This window comes from Canis lupus, chromosome 12 (assembly GCF_003254725.2).
Source record: "Canis lupus dingo isolate Sandy chromosome 12, ASM325472v2, whole genome shotgun sequence".
NCBI classification, from domain to species: Eukaryota; Metazoa; Chordata; class Mammalia; order Carnivora; family Canidae; genus Canis; species Canis lupus.
Genome location: NC_064254.1, coordinates 23,774,082 through 23,786,225, shown reverse-complemented (window position 1 = coordinate 23,786,225; position 12,144 = coordinate 23,774,082). Strand labels below are relative to the sequence as shown.

Here is a 12,144-nt window from a genome sequence, read left to right as displayed (position 1 = left end):
ACAAAGCTTATCAAACACAAATTTTCTCAATAAAGCACATTCCAGCCTTCTTGCTCTTAGGAATACTATGTAGCACTTTAGCTGGGGGTTGTTTAAAGTAGCCAAATACGGGTGCCTGGCTGGCTTAGTAGGTTGTGATCTCCGGGTGGTGAGTTTTAGCCCCATGATGGGTCTAGTGATCACTTAAGTAAATTTTTAAAAACTTAAAAAAAAAAGAAAGTAAATGACCAATAAAAACTCAAGAATGAAAAAAAAAAAAAAAAAAAAAAAAAAACTCAAGAATGTGAAAAATGTGGCATGAAGTAGACCATGAAAAAGACACTTGTTTACAGAATAGGAGCTGAAAGAAGGCGGCAGAGCACAACCTTATTTGACCTATGCTGGGAACACGCATGTTCGACGACTCAAAATTTTTGCCTCTCTCTGCTTATCTGTGAATGACCATGAAAGCGCTGTGAGTATTGATTTGGGGATTACAAATAAATTTTAGTAAATGGGTGAATTTTCAAATATGGAATTCATGAATTATGGAAGTCTAATGTATATATGTAAAAAGAGTTTATTAAAATCAGTAGGAAAAGGACAACTTCCCTGGTGAAAAATGAATGCTCAAAGGCATAGATCTCAGAACAGGAAACAAAAATGACTCCCGAATGTGTACAAAGATGCTCAGTCTCTCTTATATTAAGAGAAATGCAAATTAATTAAAAATTATATTGAAATGTCATTTTAAAACCTGTCAGATTAGTGAAGATAGAAAATTTTGTTAAAGTGCTGTGTTGGTGAGGTTCTGAGGAAATAGACACTCTTATTTTGCCTGTGGGGATGTAACATGAAATGATATTAAATACTGTCACATGCCCTTTCACTTAACAACTCCACTTCCAGAAATTCATTCTATAGATATATCCATCTCTATGCAAAATGACCTTCGTACAATGTTGTTTTTTTTTTTTTTTTTTTTTTAATTTTTTTATTTATTTATGATAGTCACAGAGAGAGAGAGAGAGAGAGGCAGAGACACAGGCAGAGGGAGAAGCAGGCTCCATGCACCGGGAGCCTGACGTGGGATTCGATCCCGGGTCTCCAGGATCGCGCCCTGGGCCAAAGGCAGGCGCCAAACCGCTGCGCCACCCAGGGATCCCCTGTACAATGTTGTTTACTGCAGCATTGTTTATAAATGCATGAGTCTTGATAAGAAGCTTAGTGTCCATTATAACTCTCTGGTTAAAGAAATAATGATACATGAAGACCATGAAATATTATACAACTTTACAAAAGAATGAGCTTAGGACACCTGGGTGGCTCAGTGGTTGAGCGTCTGCCTTTGGCTCAGGATGATCCTGAGGTCCTGGGAATGAGTCCCACATTGGGCTCCCCCAGGGAGCCTGCTTCTCCCTCTGCCTGTGTCTCTGCCTCTGTGTGTGTGTGTGTCTTGTGAATAAATGAATAAAATCTTAAAAAAAAAAAAAAAGGAATGAGACAGCTCAGTGAGATAAATTGAATTAAAAAGGTATATAGTACATTTACCACTGTGTGTGTGTGTGTTTCTACCATCCAAATGGCATTCAAAGTTTAGCTTTCTTCTAACTTCCAGTTTATTTTATTTTAGCCAAGATCATCGTATATAATGTTATTTGATCACATCTGGGTACTTGAGGATACTGGAGTACTTTTGCCTCCATCCCCTCTTCCCCTAAAGTTAATAGTTTTTTAATGAATATAAATTTCTAGGGAGGAAAGTAGGTGGGGAGAAGGTAGGAGACTGATGAGTACACATTATCTTGCCTTAGCCTACTTATCTATATATTATCTAACTTCATCTATATCTTATCTATATTTAATTTTCTTCCTGCTGGTGGACATCACACACTCCTCCCACAGGTCTTTAATTATAAAAAATTTAGGTGATACATCATCCCCTCTCTGGCCTCAGAGCATTTCTGTGGACCCCTTCATTTTGTGTCTCTGACAATGCAAAATCTCCTAAGACCCCTACCTTCTTTCAGTGTCTCACATCAAATTTCTATGCCTTTTAACTTATTGGGAAAACTGAGGCCATAAAGCATAAAATGTCTCAACTTGTTCTCCCTCTCTAAGGGATTTATCTACACATCCCCTCATCCTATCAGTTCTACATGAGAGATGAAGGCCCTCGTATTCAAGTTCAGCTGCCTCTCCTTGGCGCCTTGTCGGGTGAAACCCTCCCTCTTTCCTGATTTATTTCCCACTACAGATAAAGATTCTCATGTTTCTCTCATTAAAAAAAAAAAATTCTCCCTCACCCTTTTTCCTCTCTGGTTACTGTCATATCTTACTCTACTTTCTTTTCTCATCCAAGGTCCCTGAACACAAGTCTCTATGCTCTGCCACCATGTCCTCTTTTTCCTCTTCACGGTGGATTCCCAGGCAGCTGGTGTCCACAGTCCCACTCTGGAAATCGCTCTGACAAAGCTGATAACAGACTCCTCAAATGTTGCAGCCAAAGGATATGTGTTTCAGTCATCATCCTGCAGGTCTTAGAATCTCACCGATAACCCATCAGCAATTTTCTCTTAAAAGCACTACTCCCATACTTGAGTGACATCACTCTGCTGGCTTATTCCCCCTTCCTGACTGGAACGGTGTGTCCGACCACTGTTCTCCCTCTTCTCCATTAAACACTTAAGTGCTGGGGAATGCATCAGCTGTCCATAGCATTTCTCATCATTTTTTCCCCTTAATCATCTTTGTGGAGGTATAAGTTTTGTACAGTAAGTAATGTCCTCTTAAAGCACCCAATTCAATGAATTTTGACAAATATATACACTCATGAATCCACTACTACAATGCAGATGCAGAATAATTGCATCGTACCCAAAGTTTCCCTTTTTGTCTATTCCTTCATCTGATTCCTGACTCCAGCAACCAATGAAATCTTTGTTTTGTCACTACAGATTAGTTTGCCATTTCTAGAATTTTATATAAATAGCATCATACACTATGAGCTCTTTTGTTTCTGGTTACTTTCACTCAGCATAATGTTTTGATTCATAATGTTTTTGAGTGTATCAGTAGTTGGTTTCTTTTTATTGCAGTGAACTACTTTGTTGTGTGGATAGATCATATTTTGTTCCTCCATTCATGTTTTCCAAACTGTATTTTGATGTTTTTGCAACAAATTTGTTCTTAGTGCCACCTGCTAATTGTTTCATGTCCTTGACCTAAATTTCATTGTTTTGTCATTTATATGCTACATGGATATAGCGTTTCTTTATACATTACAAAAAAACCAATATATGATAGAAAGTTTATAAAGGACATGTATATGTAAGTGGACTTATTTAGAGTTTTTTAAAGTTTTTAGGGTTTTTTTTAAGGATTTTATTTATCCATGAGAGACACACAGGGAGAGGCCTGAGACACAGGCAGAGGGAGAAGCAGGCTCCCTGTGGGAGCCTGATGCAGGACTCGATCCCAGGATCCCGGGATCATGACCTGAGCCAAAGGCAGACAGATGCTCAAGCCCTGAATCACTCAGGTGCCCCAAAGTTTTGAGTTCTTAATGATTTCTTTTCCAAAGGAAATTGCTTCTAGTCAAGAATGTAGACTTTTCCTCCAGAGGTCACTTTTATCTGTGGGCCATTTTGCCACTTTGTTGTCAGCAATGATGCCATCTGTGTAGAAATATATGCTGACACATATGTAAGTGGAACAGAAGTCTGACAAAGCATTTCCTTGGTTCAAAGAAACAGTACATAATATTTACAGGGATTTCAGTTATAAAAGTTGATAAAGGAAAGGTAGGGTTTTCTACTTCTCCATTTGAAATTTAGCTCTTCGGGACTTCCATTAATTTTTTAAAGTGACAATCATCTCTTACCCTGTTGTTTTCTGAACCACTTCATGCACTTTCATAACTTTATTAACCACCTACATGTGAATAATTCTTAAACCTAGGTCTCCAAAAATGAATCCTCCACCCTTATTCACATATTTGACACCTTCACTTGGGTGCAGTGTAGGAACATGTTTGAACTAAAAGCAACACAATACTACCCTCATTCTTCTTGTACTCTTCCTGCCTTTGAATTTACCTATCTTCTCTCCCTACCACCTACCCCAGACTGCTGTGGTCTTTCAAAGAATGTTTCGATTTTGCATTGGGCATAGTCTCATCAGGAAACCGATGGCATACTCATCAGATGTGACTAAGAGGTGTGAAAACCACTGTGTAAAGGGACCATTTACAATGTGGGGGTTGGTTTAGGGAAACCAACAAGGGATACAAGGGATGGAACAGTGCACTGGGGTAGAACAGAAGAGAGTACTTCCCATCTGGATACCTGAGAGGGCCTGGGGTAGGGGTGAGTAGCCATATAGAGAAGACTGCTTGATGCAGGCTGTGGTCCTGCAGGGAGAGAAACAGGAAAGTAAAATTTCAGACCTCACTTTCTTCCTACTTCTCTATCTTCTGCTGGTGCCTCCTACTGGCTGAACCCAACAGGAAGCAAGCAGACAGAGAGCCATAGATACACTACACACAGCTCAGCCTTCTCAGTCAGTGAGCAAAGAGGAGAAGCATGGCGAGTGGATCTGGAAAGCCAAATGGAAAATATCCCACACAGACTCTTTCTGCAAGGACTCAGCATACAGCTGTTACTATTTATACTAGGGTTTTGCTGACCTTGATGCAATTTCATACATGTTCTCCCTTTCATTCCCTAACATTCTTTCTATCCTGTTCCTTCTGGCACTACTTTTTTCTCACTTTTCTTCTACACTGGCATTCTGCCTCCGGCTGAGCCCTACTTCCCAAGAGTTTTGGCAATATGTAATACTCTACTCAGCATGTGGTGGGGTTCCTGCTCTCTGGGGTGCAGTGACACTATGTAATGATTGAAACTGTTTTGTTTTTTTTTTTTTCCCTCACCAAAGACTGGTTTCCTGGCAAACTGCCACCAGGAAAATCATCTTCCCATAGACTGAAGAATCTCACCATGTTCCAGGTGATCAGAAATGGGGTGGATAATTCAAAGAGGGTGGGATGGGAATTTTGTTTAGAAGAAGTAATTTCCTAATATTGTTTAGATGTTACTGAAAATCTTTTCTAAGAATTTTCTAAGGTTTGGAGAGAAGAAAACATAGTATATCTTGAGAAAATCCACCACAAGATCCTTCCTACTTATTTTATTCTTTGGCTGTTTTACTTTAAGATAGTCCACTTTATTCTTCTGAGGAGGTAATTCTCAGAATTGCTCTCTTAATTCTTTGTAGTTTGGAATTTTCGAGTTTGTTTGTTTTAGAGATGGAGAGAAGAGCAGAGGGAGAGAAAGAATCTTAAGCAGGCTTCACACTCAGCATGGAGCCCGATGTGGGGCTCCATCTCACAACCCTGAGATCGTGACCTGGGCCAAAACCGAAGTTTGGCGGTTAACCTACTGAGCCACTCAAATGCCCCCCTGTATTTGTGAGTTTTAAAAGACTGATGAACAAATAGAGAAAATTCTACATAATAGGAAAGTGTTTATCATGGACATCTACCTTTTTTTGGAGAATGTCACCTTTTCCATTCTGTAAGATCCTTGTGAGATTGTCTTTCAATATGTGGCCATATAGTCCTTGGCCACAGAAATGGACATTTGACACAGGTTTGGCCAGTCATAGAATCCCATTTCTCTAGCAACATGATTGAGGTAGAGGTGGGTATGTGCTTCGCATAAGATTGATAGGAATCCCTGCCTGGATTGATATACACACAAAGAGAAGATCCTTTTCAACTGAAGTTGTTAAACTGAGGCGGTGAGAATTTGGGGCAGCTGTTTGGAGTCCAGTTCTTATATGCAAGCAATACAAACCAATTCTGGCTGATTTAAATAAATATAGGTCCTGGGTAGCAGAAGGAATCCTTGGGATGGCTAGAGAATCAGGTACTATGTTCAACAACCGCAAACAGGGCCCTAAACCATGCCTCAGGATGAGTCCAGTGAGGATGGCTTTGCCATCACAGCTGAATGCAATACCCTCCAGGCTCTGGAGCTGACATTGTCAGGACAGGACCCTGGAAACCACCACAGTGTGGCCACCACTGTCCCAGGAACACGAGATTGTCAGGGAGGCCTTATAGTTTTTGCTCTCTCTCCCTTTTCTTTTTTCCCTTTGCTCTTTCTTTGTTTTATCTGTGTCTAGTTCCAAATTTAAGATAGCTGTGTTTGATTGTTGTCGTCTGGGTTACACGCCTGAACTCCAGCTGCAAAGCAGTTTGGGAAGACAAGCATTTGACATTTGTAGCTTCCGCAGTGGGAGAGCACGTGCCCCACCAAGATTTATGAGGTGGGAAGTTCCCTAAGCAGGGAGAAGCGTTCCAGATGCTGTGGAACAGAAGAATGACCAACACCATTACAATAACCACCTTTGCTAGTCATGGGAGAACAGGTCTGCAGGAGTAAGCCAAGGTGGAGAAGGAAGAAGAGCCAAGAAATGAAGAAACAGACAAAACCCAGATGAATATTGAGGCCTCTGAATGTAGATGTGCCTGAGCCTTTAAAAGGGGGGGGGGGGGGGGAAAAGCGACGCTGGTGTATTTATGTAAGCTGATAAATTCTCCTTTTTGGCTCAGGTTGCAAACTCCCTTTTAGTTGAGCATCTGTCACTTGTAAACAAGAGACTTCTGCCTTTTATGGTGCTGCTTTCATTATTAATGTTGAAACCATATTCTTGTTTCTTTATTGGGGCTTTTTTTTTTCTTACTGAGTTTCCTCTGCCAGTACTCTCTGAATACTCTTGGCGCATTGGCACATGGACAAACTGGGGTGAGGACAGGCAGAACCACCATGCCTGCCAGCCAACCTTATAGATGGCCTTCTTCTGTCTATATGCAACCTCAGATAAAATTCCCAAGCTTAGGGGCACATGGGTGGCTCAGTCCGTTAAGTGCCTGCCATGATCTCAGGGTCCTGGGATCAAGCCCTTTGTCTGTCGGTGGTGGTGGTGGGGGGAGGAGGGGGGGGTACCTGCTCAGTGGGGAGTCTGCTTCTCCCTCAGCCCCTCCCTCCACTCACACTCTCTCTCTTTCTCAAACAAATAAGATCTTTTTTTTTCTAATTCCCCAGCTTTTTTCTAATTTTACGTCAGTCTTCTATACTAAAAAAAAAATTGTCTGCAGCTGGAGAGACTGTAAGAGCCAGTGTCCAATAGTAGGGTCCAGGTGTCTACTTTGAAGCTCTCTATGATTTGTGGCTTTGTACAGGGATCTATGTGTAAGCACATGATCAAGGGTTGAATCTTTCCCTTCCAGAAACTGGCAATTCTGGGGCCCCATGGAATTTGTTTTCTATGTAGGATTTATCCTGCAGGGGAATGAATGGTCTGGGGCTCTCCCTTCAGTCCTCAGAACAGAACACCTGTAGCCTTACCCCCCTTCACTCTCTGGCTTTCCTATTTCGTGGCCTCAACCTGACCATGAGGGGACTCACCTCAGCTTCACAGAGCAGGGGCTTAGGGATGGGTGCCGGACACTCTTTCCTGCCTGCCTGCTATCTCTCCTTCTCTGATTGTGCAGGGGGCTGAAACCTTCTGGGCCTTCACCCAGCAGAAATAAGTGAGAGGTCAGGAACTAAGAAATGGAAAAAAGGGAAATTTGATGTCTTCTTGGCATCCAAAAAGGTGCTCATTGCTTTTAAATGGCTGGGACATTCCTTTGGAGAGTGTGGTTCTCTCAGCTGACCTTACTGGGAGGCTGAACTGTAGATTTTGTGTGTCTCCAGCACTTCTGGGTTTTGTGAGAACTGGCCCCTCAACCCATCTGTCCTTTCCTAGTGAACCATGAAGGATTCCAGGCTGCCAGGGGTGGGGATGGGGGTGAGGAGCAGAAAAGTAGGAGAGGAAAGAATGATCAGGGTGGGTAGGTAGGTCTAAGTCAAAGCTGATCTCTTCACCCCGTAGTTCCCTAAATGGATGGAGCGCCTGGCCCCTGATGTGCCTGTGAGCAGAGAAGGCATTCATCCCCAGGAGGCAGCAGGTTGACCACAATGCCTTGTCATCCACTTGAGCTGATGCCAAACAACTCTTAAGACATCCCTCACGTTACACCATCTTGGAGTGCACATTTGGACTCTAAATCCCCTTCTGCATTAGGATTTACAGTGAATCTATTGAGTAAATAGCAGATGCTGAAGAACTCGATGGTGAGACATTTTTAACTTTTCAAACACAGTTGGCATTTAACTTCTCTTGAAGTTTCCAGACCCTGGAATATATCATACTTGTTGGCTGGATTTCCCTTTGAACCTGGGGGTTTTCGGCAGACATGAGTAACTGGTGAGCAGAGGTTGTGGTCAGCAGGCCGTAGAGATGCCGAAGGAAGTGAAAGCAGGTTTTTAAAAAATTACTATTTAATTATTTCAGGCATTTCCTTTTCCCATAAAAAAATTATACATTAACCTGATTTGGAATATGTAAATAAGCCACCTCCTTCCTCTTATTTTCATCTATTGCTCTGCAAAATCCATTCTTCCTCTGGAAATGGAAGGAACTGATGTAATTGTTCTGTGTGGAAGACAATGAGGAGCTGTGGGATCCTCGCCAAGTACATTTCCTGCCAGGGCTGCTCCTTCACTCAGTTTAATTATGAGCGATTGTTTGGGCTACGATGTGAAGAAATATTAGAGAATGGAAAAAAAGAAGACAGAGCTCAGAATATTCTGCTGAACTGATTCATGTTTTGGCAAGAACTCTTAACTTGATTTTATGCTTGAGCCTTGTGACGGTATCACAGGGAGCAACCTTGCCATATAAGCACATAAAGCCCAAATCTACGGGTTATTTTGAAAAGGTCCAAGTAAAAGCATCTGAAAAATGTAGGAATAACATCAGCCATCGGGTAAAGTCCTGTGTTAATCATGTGCAGTGCCCTCGTCCTAGGGACCAAAGCTATTTTAAACTGGATGTTAGCACTCCCTATATTTAGCTGCTGTGTCAAATCTTACCGCTTAGTTTTCATAGATTTGACAAATCTCACATCTTACCCCAAGGCTCTGATTAGTTCTCACTGTATGTGCTCAGGGAGGGACCTAGTATGTGCTCAGGGAGGGCCCTAAAGCCAGGGGAACTGGAACCCTGTAAGGGAGGCTGGGAACGAGACATTTTCTTTTTTTTTTTTTTTTTCCAGATCTGGGTCTCAATCAGGCAGTTCTGAGCAGAAGTATCCTCAAGTGGCCGCTCCTGAGAGTGAAATCAGACTCCACGGGGGAAATGGGAGGCATTTGTGGTTTCGGGCTTTCAATTAATAAAGTAAAAGACAGGGACGCCTGAGTGGCTCAGTGGTTGAGTGTCTGCCTTGGCTCAGGTCCTGATCGCGGGGTCTTGGGATCGAGTCCTGCGTCGGGCTCCCTGTGAGGAGCCTGCTTCTCCCTCTGCCTGTGTCTCTGCCTCTCTCTGTGTCTCTCATGAATAAATAAATAAAATCTTTTTTTTTTTTAAGTAAAAAGTAAAAGACAAATACAGAAAAGCAGAAAGAGAAATTTAAAATAACCTAGGACCCCTTAACTTACGGGTAAAATCCTGTGAGCCTTCAAGTCATTTTCTATGCATCTATTTACACATAAGCATATATATTTGAGGGCTTTCCTGCCCCTCTTCTCTGAAGCTTCACTTTCCATGGTTCCAACTACCTGCCACATCCCAAGGCCCATGTGATTCACTCCACGGGGGCGTGTTATTCTCTTACATCATCACCAGAGGGGTAAGTGAGCGCCACACTGTAAAATATTTTGAGAGAGACCCCGTTCACATAACTCTTATTGCACTATATTGTTATACTTCTTTTTTATTATCAGTTATTGTTGTTAATCTCTTTCCAATTTATAATTAAACGTTATCACAGGTATGGATGTATAGGAAAAGGTGTAGGATGTAAACATTTTAGTACTATCCATGGATTCAGACATCCAGTGGGGATCTTGGAATACCCCCTGTAACTCCTTTTATTAAACATTGCAAAAAGCTTTCAGTTGTTTGCCTTCTTACTTTGTTCTGGATTTTTTTTTTAATGGAAAGATTTATATACGAAAAGCCTCTGGGCCCCAAGATCAAATACTTTTCACCCATGTTTCCTTCCAGTTCTTTCATGGATGAAATTTTTCATTTAACTCCCTCTTATGACTGGAATTTCTTTTGCTGTGTGATGTGCAGGATGGTTTCTTTTGTTTTGTTTTTTTGTTTCTTTCTTTTTTTTTTTTTGCAGGATGATTTTTGATGGTGTTTGCATTTGTTGAATTGTCTTTTCTGTTTTAAATTCATTTGTCTCTCCTCATACCATTACCATAGTGATTCAACTATTGTAACTTCATCATATAACTTCAGATGTGAGGGCAAGACTTCCTTCTTTTTCACTATTGCTTCAGAATTTGCTTAGCTATTTGTGCCTGTTTAGTTTTTTACTTTTTTGATAAATCTTAGAATTATTTTGTCAAATTACCTTTGGAAAATGTTCCCGTTCGAGAGTGTAACATTTCTCTCCATTTACTTAAATAGCCTTTTATATTTTTCCTTGATATTTTGTCATTTTCCTCATCTGAGTCTTGACACAGGTAGTCTGTGGGAAAAAATCAATTTAGTGTTTAAAAAAAATCAACTTTGGATGAAAACAAAACACACTGACTGATAATTTCCTGTTCAGCAGGCCACTCATACATTTTGAGATATTCTGAGCACTTGTAGAAGAATTATTTTTTAACATCTGATTAATATCAACTCAGAAGTTTTAAAAGATTTTTCCCTTTGTAAAATATGTTCAATAAGATCAGCTACTTAAAGCATTCCATAATTTTTTTATGATTTATTTATTTGTGTGAGAGAAAGAGCAGTGGGGAGGGACAGAGGGAGAGAAAAAAGCAGACTTCCCACTGAGCAGGGAACCTGACGCAGGGCTCGATCCCAAGACTCCGGGATCATGACCAGAGCCAAAGGAAGACACTCAACTTACTGAGCCACCCAGGTGCCCCAAGCATTCTGTAATTTGTCTTCACTGAAAAATTTCAATAAATTTTTACTTTGTGATCTTGCATATCTAATCAGAAAGTGAAAATAATTATTCTATTAACTGATAATTCCTTCTTTACAAAGTCATTGATGATTAAAAAGACTTTTTTACTTAATTGAATGTTTTCAGTTGAACCAAGGGTCTATTGATTTTAGTTAATAAAGATGACCAGAGCAGCTGTATTTCGATATTCAGCTAAAGGTACATATTCTGGATTCATACCTAGTACATATTTGCAATGACTTCTAAGCAATCTGTACTCCTAGATTGTTTCCAAAGATATAAGAAAATACCATGCTGCCCATTCTACAAACAGTTTCAACAAGGAGCATACTAGATTCATACTAGAGAAATCATGTTGACATTTTTCTACCAAAATAGTCCATGGTTAAATGAAATGAATGGTATACTGATACATATTTGAAAACTATATGACTATGAGAATATCTCTTCCTCAGCACTATGGAGAATAGGAACAGGAAATGACCCAAGTGACACTTGCTGACAGGGAATTAATGGTAGGAAATGACCTTGAAGCTTTGCTCCCCAGAAATATAAACAGACTTTCCCTGGCAGCTGAAAGCAGATAATTCTGAAACAAGGGAAGTGTAAATGAATTTTAATGGGAGGGAGAAGAAGAGAGTGTGGAGTGAGGACCAGTTTCCAACTATGATGAACCGGAATGTGCATCAAGCCACAAAATGTTCACTGCCCTGCCTGTCCACTTTTGCATTATTCACCAAGCTTCCTTTCAGTGACAGAGAAATCAAACCATTCAATATTTCATTTTTTTCCACAGCAAAGAGTCAGATTGTGTATGTCCTCATTCATCTAAAATCACTATGAAAAAAAATGTCATTTTATCACTCCATGATTAATCCATATACCTTTAAAGTCTAGAGATAGAGAGCTTTAAAATTTTATTTTTGTCTACTCCATGAATCATAGATCATAGATCAACAAGTGAGGGAATAATTGAAAAAGGCAAGGTTCTTCTAGAATGATTTATTTATCTTAACTTTTAGAATCATTTGTATAGTATAGAAATACAAATACACTGCAAATACCATTCCTGGTTCCCGCCTTATTGAGTCAGAGGAGAGATTGCTGAATAATTCCTAAGT

The 12,144-nt window shown here is 40.5% G+C and overlaps 1 long non-coding RNA gene across 1 annotated transcript; it reads left to right on the top strand.

The window, feature by feature from the left end:
• Positions 1–295: 295 nt before the first annotated feature.
• LOC112641219 (uncharacterized) lies at positions 296–10,419 on the top strand. Its single transcript, XR_003124556.3, has 4 exons — positions 296–454; positions 4,918–4,988; positions 7,924–8,165; positions 9,149–10,419. It is a non-coding gene; the product is annotated as an uncharacterized LOC112641219 (long non-coding RNA).
• The last annotated feature ends 1,725 nt before the right edge of the window (positions 10,420–12,144 follow it).